The sequence below is a fragment of the Bos mutus genome, chromosome 4 (assembly GCF_027580195.1).
Source record: "Bos mutus isolate GX-2022 chromosome 4, NWIPB_WYAK_1.1, whole genome shotgun sequence".
Lineage (NCBI taxonomy): Eukaryota > Metazoa > Chordata > Mammalia > Artiodactyla > Bovidae > Bos > Bos mutus.
Genome location: NC_091620.1, coordinates 72,728,414 through 72,745,302, shown reverse-complemented (window position 1 = coordinate 72,745,302; position 16,889 = coordinate 72,728,414). Strand labels below are relative to the sequence as shown.

The following is a 16,889-nucleotide window of genomic DNA, read 5'->3' as shown; positions in this document are numbered from 1 at the left end:
TATATTGAATTATGAACTGGGGAGACAAAGGATCTTGCAATGAGAACTGGATAAAAGTAGAGTTTAGAAATCAGAAGATACCTGAGAAATATTGAGATTTCTTTCACAACTAAAAACAAAATAAAACATTCTTTTAGGAACAAAAATATTTTTAAAATAAAAGAACTGACAACACTTACCTGTCCATATAAAAGCAAAGGACATAATTATACACTCAGACATCAAAATACAGCTGAAAGACTAAGTTCCTTCAATAAGTTAAGACCTATTGTTATTTCATACTTCTACCGTTCATGAATGAGCAGGTTTAATCACAGCACACAGCAACATCTAACTCATCCACACAACTACAGGCATGTTCCCAGGTGTACGTCATACCTCTTGTAAACAATGAAGAATAATTCATTGTGAATTATCCAAATTCTTATTATTTCTAAAGGAATTTAAAAAACAGGAAAAGAACATGGGTCTTATAGATGAGTGACTACAAATGCAGTAAGTAAAAGTGCTTTGACATATAAATGAAAAACAGAACTGCTTTCCAAGCCTCATTCTAAAGCCCCACCTAGTTTTACAATTCAAGAGTAATTATCATTTTCCAGTTTAATCATCATCAGAAAACCTAACTCATGTACCAGCTTGTGCGTATTCCTACGGTAAGTACCCAACATAGCAAGTTAGATACAGTCAGTGGGCTTTAGATCTTATAATCTGCACCAGACAAAAAGCCTATTAGATGAATTTATGTCTTAGGAAAAATGGTTAAGTAATTATATCAAAATATAGCTGTACATAATGTAAAGTGCACAACATCCTTTTACTAATTTCGTATGGCATTCTTCTGGCAGACTGTACTCTCCGAAGAAGGTCACAACAGCATCTCTCAAACCACTGGCTCTTATGGAACCTTGAAGTTCTACTACAAGAAATAGACTCTAATTCTCCTTGTAGATCTGGATGGGCTTTTAATGTGCTTTTAACCAATAGAATATAATGGAAATGGACGTGCAATTTTTGAGGCTAAGTCATAAAGCAACTTACACCTTCCATTCTGAAAAGGAGACATTTCCTTTTGAAACTGAGATACCAGATAAGATGACAGACCACCCCAAAGCTGCCATGCTATAAGGAAGCCAAGCCACGTGGAAAAAATGCAGAGAGGCACACCCATCAGCAGTCTTGGTCTTGCAATACTTGCAAATAATGGGTTTTCAGATGATTCTAGTCTCCAGCCTTGAGAATGTGTCAATTGAGGCCCCATATTTCATGAAGCAGAGACAAACCTCTTTCAGCTTTGCCCTTTCTAAATTCCTGATCCATAAACTTATAAGTAAAATTAAAAGCTGGCCCAGTGTGCCAAGTTTTGGAGCAATGCATTACACAACACGTTATGCTGTCCTTACTCTCCTAAACCCAAAAGCCATATGAAACCTCCTCCACTGTTCAGCAAGAAAGATGTGCCTTCAATCTTTCCAAGATTAACCCACCACATCCAAAAATCACTCATTTCATTCTGTGCTTCTCGGCTCTTCAAGAATCTCAAATATCTTTTTATTTCCTCAAATATCTTCTCTTCTGCCTAGAAACTTGCTCAGGTACCCTTTCTGAGGTATACTTTCTCCTGCCCATATCTGACCTCAACCCCTACAAGCAACAGTCCTCTCTCTCAATTTCACTGCTAAATTTCACCAAAGAATCTGTTATGCTCGCTCTAGTGCGTCCTTACCTTGACCTATCATTGGGCCCAACTAATGGTTCCCTATGGACCCCAGCCCAAGTAATTCATTGACTCTTAGCCTTCATCTTCCTGAAACTGTGGCTTAACTGAATACTGCTATTATTAAATCCTTCCTTCTTGAAAATACTCTTTTATGCCTCAGTATTGGAAAGAACACCACCATCTTAGTGTGCTGGCAATACAGGAAAAATTACTATTTCCCTAGGGAAGAATTTTGGTAGCCTGATGAGATAGGTCACAGTGAATATGGATGGTATAGTAAACAGAGCTAAGTAGGCTGCTGACAGGATCAACACAAGGAAAATAGGTGAAATATTTTACTTAGCATAATAGGACAAAAAAGAGTATAGTCAAGATGCTAAGAAATTATAATCAAAGAACTAAAACTTCTTTAAAAAAAACCAAATACAAGGTCACATAACACAAAAAGAAGAAAAGCAAGTTTTTAGAAGTTCAATGGTCAAAAATAATATGAAGGACACAATATTTTAAAAATAATAAATACAAATGGACTGTCTTATGAATAATCAAATGAGTAAAATAAAAACAAAGAGATTACTGGAGATATCATTTAAAGACAATAGTGCTAAGTGGAGGCACACTGATGTACATCTGGTTCAGTTCAGTCGCATCCAACTCTTTGAGACCCCATGAATCACAGCATGCCAGGCCTCCCTGTCCATCACCAACTCCCAGAGTTCACTCAGACTCACGTCCATCCAGTGATGCCATCCAGCCATCTCATCCTCTGTCGTCCCCTTCCCCTCCTGCCCCTAATCCCTCCCAGCATGAGTCAACTCTTCGCATGAGGTGGCCAAAGTACTAGAGTTTCAGCTTTAGCATCATTCCTTCCAAAGAAATCCCAGGGCTGATCTCCTTCAGAATGGACTGGTTGGATCTCCTTGCAGTCCAAGGGACTCTCAAGAGTCTTCTCCAACACCACAGTTCAAAAGCATCAATTCTTCGGCGCTCAGCCTTCTTTACAGTCCAACTCTCACATCCATACATGACCACTGGAAAAACCATAGCCTTGACTAGATGGACCTTTGTTGGCAAAGTAATGTCTCTGCTTTTCAATATGCTATCTAGGTTGGTCATAACTTTCCTTCCAAGGAGTAAGCGTCTTTTAATTTCATGGCTGCAGTCACCATCTGCAGTGATTTTGGAGCCCCAAAAAATAAAGTCTGACATTGTTTCCACATCTATTTCCCATGAAGTGATGGGACCAGATGCCATAATCTTCGTTTTCTGAATGTTGAAAGTTCAACATTTAAGCCAACTTTCCACTCCTCTTCACTTCCATCAAGAGGCTTTTTAGTTCCTCTTCACTTTCTGCTATATAAGGGTGGTGTCATCTGCATATCTGAGGTTATTGATATTTCTCCCAGCAATCTTGATTCCAGCTTGTGCTTCTTCCAACCCAGCATTTCTCATGATGTACTCTGCATAGAAGTTAAATAAGCAAGGTGACAATATACAGCCTTGACGTACTCCTTTTCCTATTTGGAACCAGTCTGTGGTTCCATGTCCAGTTCTAACTGTTGCTTCCTGACCTGCATATAGGTTTCTCAAGAGGCAGATCAGGTGGTCTGGTATTCCCATCTCTTTCAGAATTTCCACAGTTTATTGTGATCCACACAGTCAAAGGCTTTGGCATAGTCAATAAAGCAGAAATAGATGTTTTTCTGGAACTCTCTTGCTTTTTCCATGATCCAGCAGATGTTGGCAATTTGATCTCTGGTTCCTCTGCCTTTTCTAAAACCAGCTTGAACATCTGAAAGTTCACAGTTCATGTACTGCTGAAGCCTGGCTTGCAGAATTTTGAACATTAGTTTACTAGCGTGTGAGATGAGTGCAATTGTGCAGTAGTTTGAGCATTCTTTGGCATTCCCTTTCTTTGGGATTGGAATGAAAACAGACCTTTTCCAGTCCTGTGGCCACTGCTGAGTTTTCCAAATTTGCTGGCATAGTGAGTGCAGCACTTTCACAGCATCATCTTCCAGTATTTGAAATAGCTCAACTGGAATGCCATCACCTCCACTAGCTTTGTTTGTAGTGATGCCTTCTAAGGCCCACTTGACTTCACATTCCAGGATGTCTGGCTCTAGGTCAGTGATCACACTATCGTGATTATCTGGGTCATGAACATCTTTTTTGACTAGTTCTTCTGTGTATTCTTGCCACCTCTTCTTAATATCTTCTGCTTCTGTTAGGTCCATACCATTTCTGTCCTTTATCGAGCCCATCTTTGCATGAAATGTTCCCTTGGTATCTCTAATTTTCTTGAAGAGATCCCTAGTCTTTCCCATTCTGTTGTTTTCCTCTATTTCTTTGCATTGATTGCTGAGGAAGGCTTTCTTATCTCTTCTTGTTATTCTTTGGAACTCTGCATTCAGGTGCTTATATCTTTCCTTTTCTCCTTTGCTTTTCGCTTCTCTTCTTTTCACAGCTGTTTGTAAAGTCTCCTCAGACAGCCATTTTGCTTTTTTGCATTTCTTTTCCATGGGAATGGTCTTGATCCCTGTCTCCTGTACAATGTTAGGAACCTCCATCCATAGTTCATCAGGCACTCTATCTATCAGATCTAGTCCCTTAAATCTATTTCTGACTTCCACTGTATAATCTTAAGGGATTTGATTTAGGTCATACCTGAATGGTCTAGTGGTTTTCCCTACTTTCTTCAATTTAAGTCTGAATTTGGCAAGAAGGAGTTCATGATCTGAGCCACAGTCAGCTCCTGGTCTTGTTTTTGTTGACTGTATAGAGCTTCTCCATCAGAATACATCCTGTGAAATGTCAGACTGGATGAATCACAAGCTGGAATCAAAACTGCTGGGAGAATTATCAACCGCCTAAGATATGCAGAAGATACCATTCTAATGGCAGAAAGCAAAGAGGAACTAAGGAGCCTCTAGATAAAGGTGAAAGATAGTGAAAAAGCTGGCTTAAAACTTAACATTCAAAAAAGATCATAGCATCCAGTCCCTCCATGGGGAGATAGTGGAAACAGTGACAGATTTTCTTTTCTGGGGCTCCAAGATCACTGCAGACAGTGACTGCAGCCATGAAATTAAAAGACACTTGGTCCTCAGAAGGAAAGCTATGCCAAACCTAGACAGCATATTAAAAATCAGAGACATCACATTGCCAACAAAGGTCCATCTAGTCAAAGCTATGGTTTTTCCAGTAGTCATGTATGGATGTGAGGGTTGGACTATAAAGAAGGCTGAGCACCAAGAATTGATGCTTTTGAATTGTGGTGCTGGAGAAGACTCTTGAGAGTCCCTTGGACTGCAAGGAAATCGAACCAGTCAATCCTAAAAGAAATCAACCCTGAATATTCGCTGGAAGTACTCATAATGAAGTTTCAATACTTTGGCCACCTGATGTGAAGAGATGGCTCATTGGAAAAGACCTTGATGTTGGGAAAGACTGAGGGCAGGAGGAGAAGTGGGTGACAGAGTTTTAGATGGCTGGATACTATCACCATCAATGGACCCGAGGTTCAGCAAACTCTGAGAGAGAGTGAAGGACAGGGAAGCCTGGTGTGCTGCAGCCCATGGGGTCGCAAAGAGTTGGACATGACTTAGCAACTAAATAACAACAACAGAAACACAGTCCCTTTTTATCCTAGTTTCAGATGGAAAACAAAAGAGAAAATATAGACAACAATGACGTATTATAAACTTCAGTACTGCTAAGAGACAAGATCTTAACCGTTCCTATCACAAAAAGAAGTAAAATGATAATTATGTGATATGACAGAGGTGTTAGTCGCTCAGTCATGTCTCTTTGCAACGCCATAGACTGTAGCCCTCCAGGCTCTTCTGTCCGTGGACTTTCCCAGCCAAGAATACTGGAGTGGGTTGCCATTCCCTTCTCCAGGGGATCTTCCCAACCCAGGGATCGAACCTGGATCTCCCACGTTGCAGCCAAATTCTTTACCATCTGAGCCACCAGGGAAGTTCATGACAGAGGAATAGTAGTAATCATTTTGCAATATGTAAACCTATCAAATAAACACCTTATCCTACACAATGTACACCTTAAAACTTACACAACATATCAATTATATCTCAGTAAAAATAAATTTTAAGAAAGAGAAAAACTTGCCCCCTTACCAGGTTCTGTTTGTAAACATATTTAGAATTATACCTTAGATACCACATAAGAATCAAACATGTGGGTCCACCTAGGAAATCATTGAACAGCTCCTAAAGAGTCAAACTAGGAGAAATGATTGGTAAGAATGCTTCAGTTTGAAGCTGCACAAAGGAAGGGATTTTGTGCTCCAGTGAGCCCATAAAGGGGTGGGAGAGGACGGGACACAGAAGGAGTAGAAGTGAAGCCATCTCATGGACTATGGGCCCTTTCTGAACCAGCCTGCAGGCTGCTGGAGAGCTGGGCTGTGGGACGGCTGAGCTGCGGGATAGCTGCAGGACCCACAAAGGGCAGGTGCAGGGGCACAGGCATGCGGGCATCCAGGCTGGGCACTCTCACTGCCTGACCCACACAGTCCTGTTCTGGTACTGAGTACACAGACCATAGCACCTCACAGAGGGTGCTGGCAGCACCACAGGAACCAGGAGTGGCAAATATTGCAACAAACCACGTGCTAACTCCTCTTCTGGGACAAATGGATCCAGAGGGGCAGACCATGCAGTGGGCCGACGCATGGGAACAAGGGCCACTGACATGTACAAAATGCAAGCGAGCCCTCATCTATATCCAAGAATGAAATTTTCATTGAGATTAACAGCTGTACCTTCAGAGCTCCCCAGTCCGCCCCACGTCAAGGGGAACAGAACCCTTTAGTTGCTCTCCTGCCTGCCTGACTGCTCTGTTCTCCCACTTGTTCTTTCTCCTCTTGGCCCCACAGAATCTCTCAAAGGCTTCTCTCTGAACAGCTTATCTACATCTTTTTTATTCATTTAATACTCCTTATACCATTTGTTTCCCTATGAAATCTATAATATTTGTGTAAGGTTCAGAATCATTCACAAGAGCACCCTCACGCCTGACAGAACGTGCAGGGTTGAGGGGTCCCCAAAATCACCCTCACTACTGGCACCAGGTGCAGCTTTGGAGGGTCCCAACACCATGCTCAGTTCCAGGAATTAGCAGTATGTGGCAAGAACTCACCAAAGACACTAAGGGCAGTTATACTTGTGGTTACAATTTATTACAGCAGAGGGGTTACAAATCAATGTCAGTCGAGGAAAGAGACACCGAGGGCAGAATCAAGGAGGGTCTCAAATTCAGAGCTTCTAAGCGTCCTCTCCCAATACGCAGTGTCGGTGTTAATGACACACGACAATGTACACCTAGTATTGCCAACCAGAGAACGTCACCCAAGTCTTAGGGTCTGGAATTTTCATTAGGGATCTGCTATGCAGACATTATGGAAACTGTTGGACATTGCTGCCCTCTATGTCCAATAGTTTATCAATGATAAAGATGCTATCTCTGTAATGCTCTGCTTTTATCTTCTATTTTATATACCTTTTCTCTCTCTCCAAATCAAGTAATTTAAGATTTTAAATTAATCATCCTTAAGTATATACAGCACTTTCCTGGTCAAAATCTGCAATGGTTCCTCACTGCTAAGTTTTTTTTCTGCAAACATTTTTTTTTCTACCTACAAAGAAATATACGCTCAATGCAGAAAACAAATAAAAGACAAAGAAGCTAGAGAGAGAAATCCTACAATCTAGATATACAATTTCCTAATATTTGACAAATGTATATGCCCTAATTAATACAAAGAACAGTTCTCTAAAATTTCACAAAGTTTTCTGATATAGTCTCCAATTTACGGTCTTTGTCAACTACATACATTGCAATTATTTTCTCCTAATCCGAAGCTGGTCGTTTCATTTTTTATGAAATCCAATTTCTAATTGTTTTAACCTTAACACTTCCTGCATTCTCTCTACAAAATCTCCCCCTACTTCAAGGTTGTGAAGACATCTACTGTTTTCCTTTGTAAGCCTTATGCTTTTCATTTTACTTTTAAATTCATGGGATTCATCATAACCTAATAAAGAGATGTATTTTTTTAAAGTCGACACATTTACTGTAAGATCAGAAACAAGATAAGGATGTCCAGTCCTACCGCTTTTATTCAATTTTGTGTGTGGAGCAATGAAGCAAAGAAAGAAACATAATGAATGCTAAGGAAAAGAAAACTATCTGTGTTGAAATGATAAATGACTGTGCAGAAAATACAAAAAATCTGCACATAGAACACCAATAGAATCAGCAAACAAATTCAGCAGTTACAGGACACATGGTCAATGACTCAATTACATTTTACACACCATCAAAAAACAACTTCTAATAACAACAGCATTCAAAAAAAGAGAGAGAGAAAACCCAAAATTAAATATGCACAAGACCTCCACGTTGAAAACTTAGGGGGAAAAAAAAAAAAAATCGCTGAAATTAAAGACATAAATAAACATGTTGCCAAGACTATGGCCCCAGAATCATATCCCAGTCCCTCCTCCAAATAGAAACCAATTACTCTTCTTTTTTCCTTTTTAAAAATATTTTTCTAGAAATCAATTACTCTTATCTAAGTTTCAGGGAGAAGCAGCAAAGAGGAAAGAAAAAAAAAAAAAAAAAAAGAACTGGTGAGAACCAACAAGCCTCAAGAGGATGGAAGGTGTGGCTTCCAGGAGACCATAGGCCTCATTATACACTCACTGTAATACATTAGCATGCTAAATAACACAACCCTCGGGGCCTTGACAGTTGGTGACTGCCATGATAACCAGAAAAGTGATTTAAACTGCCAAGAGGGCACAACTCAGGGACTTTCTGCCTCTCAGTCTGCCCGTGTGTCTATTCACACATACTGTACTCTTTTCCTCCTAAGAAATACTTTACTTGCCTCACTACTTTCCATCTTTGTGGAAATTCTTCCAAGTAAAGCTGAAAAGCCAGAGCCCTTGTCACTCACCATTAATCCAGTCTAGGATTTGATGTGTTCAACACTGCGACCCAGTCTCAGTCTCTGACTGGGAACCCAAGCCACTGCAGGCACAGGCCACACAAGATCAAAAGTGTCTTCCTGAGTCTTTTGGCCCTTTTCAGCTCAAAATAAACCACATGCCAAAAAAGACTTTAGGGGTGGTAAGTTATGCTCTTCTGCAATAGATAAGAAGATTCAATGCTATTAAAGAAAGACATCTAAATTAACTGTATAAGCTGAGGCTGAAATTATACATAAATGCAAAGGAACTAGTTAAGTCAAAACCTATTCTGGAAAAGAAGCACAAAGTTGGAGGGCATCCACTACCCAGTTCAAGACTTACTATATAAAGCTACACAAATCAAGGCAGCACAGAGTAGGAGCATGAACAGACCAAAAGTGGAATGGAACAGAAAAGAGTCCATAAATAGACCCTAATACATATGGTAAACTTATTTACAAAGGCACCAGGCAATTCCATAGGGAGAAAGAAAAGTGTTTTTTCAACAGACGGTACTACAACAACTAGACATAAAAGTATAGAAAGAAGCCTCCACACTAACCTCATACCTACTGCTGACATTTTGGTATAGCTATTTCATCCTTAAACACATTTTTAAGAGAGGTGATCACACTACAAGAGTTCTTTTTTTTTGGTCCAGCAGCTTGTGGGATCTCATTTCCTGACCAGGGATTAACCTGCACCCTCGGCACTGAAAACACCAGAGAAATGCCCACCCTCAACAACAAAGTTCAATTATTCTTAACTGGAAAGGCCCCCTTTTCATTTTCTATGAAGTCTTTTCTTTTACCTCTAATCAAATACAACCTCATTCCTTTAAAATCCTCACAAATTTTCCTTTTTCCTCCTCTTATAATTAACCACACAAAAAAATACAAAGAAAGGCACTTCAGTAGTTTCTTAGTCTGGTCCATTCAATCACTCCATATTCAGCAGACCACAGATTGTTTTCCCTCTGTATTATTCATGGAACGGGAACCTAGACAGACTCTTCCGTGAAGGAGCTTATATTCTACTAGCGAAGTCTATAAGGCCTTGAACTCCTAGAAAACACAGGCTGTTTCTCATTTACCCTTCCAATCACTGTAGTAAAATACAATACATATAGGAAAGCCTCAGAGAATTCCCTGGTTATGCAACTAAAGCTTAGTGATCAATAAATAGCCACATCATTAGTGATTCACAGCAGCAACAGGCCTGACAGTGCTGGAATCACCTCAGTCTCCGCAAAAGGAATATAATGAAGCCTCATGTAAAAAATTCACAGGCATATTACCTTCCTCATATAGATACGCAGAATCTCTTCTCAAGGCTTCAAGTAAGCCAAATTAAGCCAAGTAGTTTTTAAAAACACAGACTACCATGGTGAATTCAGTATGTATGCAGCGTTAGTGGTTTTAAGGAAAAGAACTGTGAATGAATAAAGTTTATTTTTTACTTTTAAAAACAACAGAAACTAAAGACTACATTTTTGGATGGACCTGGACTTACCAACTGAAGTAAATCACACAGAGAAAGAAAAATATCCTATGATGTCACTTATATAGGGAATCTTAAAAAAGATTAACTTAAGTTAATTAAGTTTAATTAAATCTGTGAAATGGACTCACAGACTTAGAAAATGAACTTATAGTTATGGAGGAGAAGGGTGAGGGGTTGGGATAGACTGGGAGTTTGGGATTGACAAGTATACACTGCTATATTTAAAACAGACAATCAACAAGGACCTACTGCAAAAAATAAATTAAATAAAAAAGACTATACTTCTGCACAGTTGCGTCTGGAAAACTTAAGGTGGAGCCTTATAGTATCAATTTTAGGAGATTTGGTGCATTTAACATAAGTGACAATTGCAAAATCCACTTCACCTGTGTAAGTGAAAAATATAGACTGTTAACCTGTTGGCCCTATGAAATTCTGCACTTGATATTTAGGATAGACTCTACCTTCATTACTTCTGTCAGGATGTTCTGCCTTGGCACTCAGTGGCATTCTTTTTCCTCTTCTGCTCATTGTGGTTTAATTCTGAGGACCATACGAGGGTAGAACATATTAAAAATTACAAAAATTTGTATAGGCAAACCATTTCTTTAAGTTGACGCCCAAATATTAAAATGTTATTTTTTGTATCATTTATAATCTTGTCACTGTCCACTTAACCAAGGTTGGTTAGATTTCAGTGAAAATTATCTTCCAGAGTAGTTTTTTAACTGGCATGGGAGGCTAACTTTACTACAATTAGTAGGTATGGTGCAGTTTCATACAAATGAGGTGTGCCAACAGTGTGATAATTTAGATGTATTTAAACATAAACAAAAAAGACAAATGCACAAACTTGCTGCATTAGATTACTGCTGCTTCTAGAACCCAGTTTCCTTTACTGATTTCAAAACAAAAGAAAAAATAACAATAAAGCTGTGCCTGAAAAAAAAAAGACTACACTTTCAATAAAATATTGCAGCTAAATGACACCATTTCTAAGTCAACTTGTGTAATGAATATTGCCTTTTTTCCTTAAAAAACAAGCAAACCTTAAAACTATAAAATAGTCATAAATCACAGATTGTGCGGAGAGAAGACCAATATGAACTTGTAACCAACATTAAATTTTGAGAATTACTAACATTCAACCAGCCTAAACTGTTCACAAATGGACAGTAAAAACACATGGTAAGGAGAGTTTGTATATAAGGAAGCCAGTCCACATTTTCAGCAGGCAACTATTCATATTATTTACCCTATGTTTGGAAGAAGATATTCCCAAATCCCTACTGAAGCTTTCTGAAGCACCGTGGATGATTTTAAGACAACTTAGAGCAGAAATGAAGGATCTATACTCTGATTTGTATGTCCTCCATGGCACGTCAACCTCCTCACTCTGACGTGCCTTCTCAGACACACAGGTAACACCAGTACTCTCTTGCCCTTAGTTGAAGCTTAACACCAGAGACAATTTCTTCACCCAACCAAAAACACTTACTGCACAGTAGATGGTTCAAATGCAGTGGGATTAACAAAACATACTGCTCCTGACTATAGGAAATCATTCAGATTGAGGAGAAGGAGATCAGAAACAGAAAAATAAATGTATAATCACACATCATGAGTGCTAAGGGGGATGGGGTGGCGTGGGCACTACTATGGGTGATCAAGGGTCCTAAATAAGATGTGTCAGGGATTTGAAGAAGGAATAAGGAAACGACATGTTTTAGTACCAAGTCAGGCCACAACTATGTTGAAACCAATGTCTCCAGAAATAATGTTAAGTGACAAACTGCATAACGAATGTGCCAACTTAATCTAAAAATGATTTAGGAGAGCTACAAAACAGGATCTCTGAGGAAGTCAGTCGGTGCAGGCAGCATGATATATCAAAGCAATGTTCCTTCTTTCACCATTTACTAGTCCTTGGAGTACATGTGTGCTCAGAGTTCTGGGGAAATTTTAGAAGATAATGTAGTTCAAAGCAGTAATTCCTCTTTCACAGTAAATCAGTAATTCAGAGTAAAGTGAAGAGAAGGATCACTTCTTGCAGTTATAGCTTTGGAGTTTTGGACAAATGGTATGTGCCCCATGTGAGCCAACTTCAGCTTCAATGTGCAGAAAAAATCACTAAGTGAACTTGTTAAATACTTAAGAGTCCAGGTCCTACTCCCAAGGATTCCAACTCAAGATTCAGAGTCCAGCCTAGGAACGTTCTGATGCAGGGGGTACAGGTCACGCTCTGAAAACCCACATTAGACTAAAATCTCCCCAGAGGAGGAAGTTTTGCACTGACAAGGAAGCTGTAAGTTTAAAAAAAAAAAATAAACAAAGTGAGCAAGTATTACACAAGGGCCTCCTGGAACTGTTTACTTATAAGCTGACTCCATACCTGACCCCTGTTATCCTCTGAACTTGGAAGTAAAATCCAGAATAAACCACACAGCCTGCTGCTACAGTTACTGCCCCAGACAACTGACCAAAGGTAACCGATAAAAAACAAGGGGAGAAAGAAGCAGTGCTGACCACTGTCTTTGCAAGTCCACCACAAGTAAGGCAGTTAAGACCACTCAGGGGCCAGCATGTAAGTACAGATGGTAATACACACAAGAAGAGGATGATTGAACAAAAAAAGGACTGGCAAAAACAGAATTCGTACTTCAGAACAATCCTCTCTCTAGGTATCAGGTAACATGCCCTGATACACAGAAGCATATTTATCTCATTTTATTCCTCATAAAATCGTAGGTGATAGATACCATTACATATTTTATTATACAGACAGATGATATTATAGGAGAGATGAAGACACTCAAGCCTAGAACAAAGGGATTTGTCCAAGGATACAGAAATGGAGAGCAACAGGGCCAGGTTTTGACCCAAGTTTTGCAGATGCTGAAGTCCATACTCCCCCGGGACTCATGGGCAGGAACATGTTAGCTGTGAAGAAAGGGAAAGAGTCCCAGGCCACAGAGACTGCCAAGCACAATAGAAGGGAGCAATGAATAATGCATTAGCGACATCAGACCTTTAAACAGTGGCTTTTTTGTTAAAACAACGAACACTGCACATGCTCTGAATAAGGAAAGAGCTTTATCTTTACCTTAAGAGGTTAAAAAAAGGTAAAAAGTTAAGATACAAGTTGGTTGGTCATAAATGATTCAGAATTGCAGGAACTTAAAAGCTTACTGCAGCAAAAGGTGGGTGGTGGGATTCCAGGTGACTTTCCACACCATGACCCCCAAAATACTTATAACTCCTATAATGAACAAAAACGTCTTTTGTAAAGAGAGATAAAAGGTGTGGTGTGTTTTGTTTCTGTTGATGTTTTCTTTTACTTCAGGACTATTAAGAAGTGGCTGGCAGGGCAGAGATTCTCTAAGAATGAAGATGAAGGAAACAAGTGAAGATGTGAAGTAACAGAGGAGAGAGAAGCCACATACACAGACTAAGCAAAACATACCCTTAGACTGTGAAGGGCAGCTCTCTCCTTCCATCTTCCTGAACACATCAGTACACAGCCATTAGGTAGTGCCAAGCAACAAAGGATGTCTAAGAACAAGCTAGGTAATAAGGAAAGGGCAGACATGTCCAAAATGGCAGTGACAATGACTGGTGACTCTTACATAGAAGGAAGTTGAATAAGTAAATATAATGAGGATAATGACAGCCAAATCTCTTACTGCCAAAGAAAGAAACTACAGATAGGCTAAGGAGAAAAATGAGCTGAATCTTCTGGTATTAAGAGTGGAAATGAGATATAATAAACTCATGGATTTTAATATATCTGTAAATAAAAACAGAAATACAAATCTAAAGGAAGTGTGTGTCTTTAGCTCTGTGCTAAGAGACTGAGAAGCAGGGACACCCAAAAAGTAATAGTCTCATTCTAATGCTCAGATCTTCTTTTCTAAATACTGTTATCTCCAGGGTGCCTTGTGGAGAAAGCTGATTCCAGGCCTGGAGTAGGAAAATTACAAGATGAATACATCTTATTTGAAAATAAGAAAGGATTTAAGAATGAAAGGGACTTTTTCCATCAAGAGAAGGATAAAGAACACATGGCGTCTTATATATATATACACACACACATACACACACAATGGAATGCTATACAACCACTAAAATGAATGGAATTTTGCCATTTGTAGAAACATGGACAGACATGGAGGGCATCATGCTAACTGAAATGAGAGAGAAAGATAAATACTGTAATGATATCACTTACATGAGAAACTTAAAAAATAAACCAGCAAATTAAAAAAACAAAAGGAAGCTGGCTCATAGATACAGAGAACAAAGTAATGGTTACAGGCTTGGGGTGGAGGAAGGTACACAGCTGTAGGACTAGGAGGTACAAATTACCGGATATAAGACAGGTTCAAGGATGTACTGTACAACACAAGGAATATAGCCAAAATTTTGAAATAACTGTAGATAAAGTATAACCTTTAAAACTGTATAAAATTTTTTAGTTAAAAGGGTTTACACGAAACTTAAAAAACATTAAATGAAACAAATGACACAGCTTCATAGGTAGTTTATAGAGTGACTTCTAATACATACTGAGTGAAAAAATAATGTACAGAACAAAAAAAGAATGATAGGTACTTTTCAAAAGGACACATAATCAACCTGAAGGGACTTCTAATGGCCAATTTGAGAAAATCAAAGCATCAAGACAAATAAGGAAAGTAACTGACTATAACCCACTGAATAAACAGAAAACCCATGAGTGAGTAAATTTAAGATACACAAACTGACAGATAAATGGATGGATGGATGGGAGGGAAGGAGAGATAGGATAGAGGGAAAGGAAGAAGCAAATAAATTTTCTGACAAAAGAATATTACACAGCTTCAAAGTTACTCTCAACAGACTGCTTATTAACTATGAGGGGGTAAAGAGCAATTTTACAATAGAGCGATCTGGCAAACACCATCCTGAACAAGTGGTTGACATCAATAGTACTGGTATAAATCAAAATCATGTACTATCTGATATGATGCAATGAGAAGAACACTTCTCACAGAACAACACTATTTTGTTATTCCAAATTGAGAAAGAGTATACAAAATAATTGGCCCACATCTTCAAAAATGTCAAAGTCATAAAAGTCAAGAAAAAAACTAAAGAACTGTTCCAGATCAAAGGAAGAAGAAAACAAAATAAATATAATGTGATTCTGCAATGGATTGGTTTCACATAAACAACACTATTGGGCAACTGGCAAAACCTGAGTGGGGTCCGAGGACTGAACGGTAGAAGTATATCAACAGTAACTTCTTGACAGGTGTGTAGTGGTTAACACAGGAGAACGTACTTGACTGCCAGCAAAATATACTAAAGTACTCATGGGTGATAAAGCACCATGTTGGTAACTGAAACTCATCCACCTCCAGGGAGAAAGTTATCTATTCTAATGGATGGGGCGGGGCGGGGCGAGCCACAGTTCTTTTCCCAGACATTGCCAATCAACTCCATCAGCTCCTTGAAAGTGTTTATCAGTTATCTTAAACAACATGTTATGATCTATACCATAAAAGATCCAGGTGTGAGGCAAACAGATCTCATTCCAGTAGGGTGGAGCCTAACGTTCTGCAGAGAACAGTTCTTTCACACCAGCCTGATACTTTGGCCTAAGAAGCACAATCTAAAGACAGCTGTCCACATCTCCTCTTCATATAACTTCATTTTCAAACCAAGAAATGCAGATTACAAGAGAGAGGAAGGAAAACATCTTTTTTTCCATATTAGAAGGCACAGACCTTTACCTGTGGGGTCATAATCACTAGTTATATAAATGCTACAGATAAATATTTCATTTTCTAAAGAAAACGCTGAAGAAATCACGTTAGACAGGAAGATTCCTTCTTGAAGTTTCATAGCAGAATGATAACTTTCGCTTCCTGGTAATTAAAAAGTACACTATTCTTCAACCAACACACAAATGACCTGAAATCACTAGCTAAATTGATACTAAGATACAAGAGAGACAGAGAGGCATTAACACTTTATGGCCTAAACAGTGTGTATTTCCAGCCATCTATCCTTAAGCCATCTATGGGGTCGCACAGAGTCGGACACGACTGAAGCGACTTAGCAGCATCATTAAGATATAAAATCTGATTAACATTTCCCATAATTTGTAGCAAATAAATGTCTTGTTAACTGTTCAGAAGCTAAGAATTCAAACTGTGATAATTGTCTGTTACAGAGAATTAAAGTCCAAGAGAGAAAGGTAAGTAACAAATGGACTGCCTTTCCTTTCTACTAGATTCTTGGGATCCAGTCTACACAGAGTATGAGGTCTGGATCAAATTATTTTCAATATTCATCATACAATATGCTTGCCTTTTAGCAGTTTAGCTGTATGCTCTTGGTCTTTACAAAACATAAATACAAGAACACTTCACCTGAATAATTTCTATGCATCCTGTGAAATCACAGCTGAAAACATAATCTACTATGTCACACAATGGCAGAACCCACAAAATAGGTTTTTTGTTGAGTACAGTGCCAGGAAAACCCTGTCTCCATAAACAAATGGGCAGATTTTCTTTCCACAGACAAAATACTATGTAACTCAATGCTATACAGAGAAAGGAAGAGCTCCTTGATAGTCTTGGCAGCCAGGAAACTTATATCCAATGTAATGAACAACAGACTGG

At 38.9% G+C, this 16,889-nt stretch overlaps 1 protein-coding gene across 8 annotated transcripts in view; it reads right to left on the bottom strand.

Moving 5' to 3' along the window:
* SRPK2 (SRSF protein kinase 2) overlaps positions 1–16,889 on the bottom strand; it is a 239,373-nt gene that overhangs the window by 59,301 nt on the left and 163,183 nt on the right. The gene's annotated exons all lie outside the window — the stretch shown is intronic.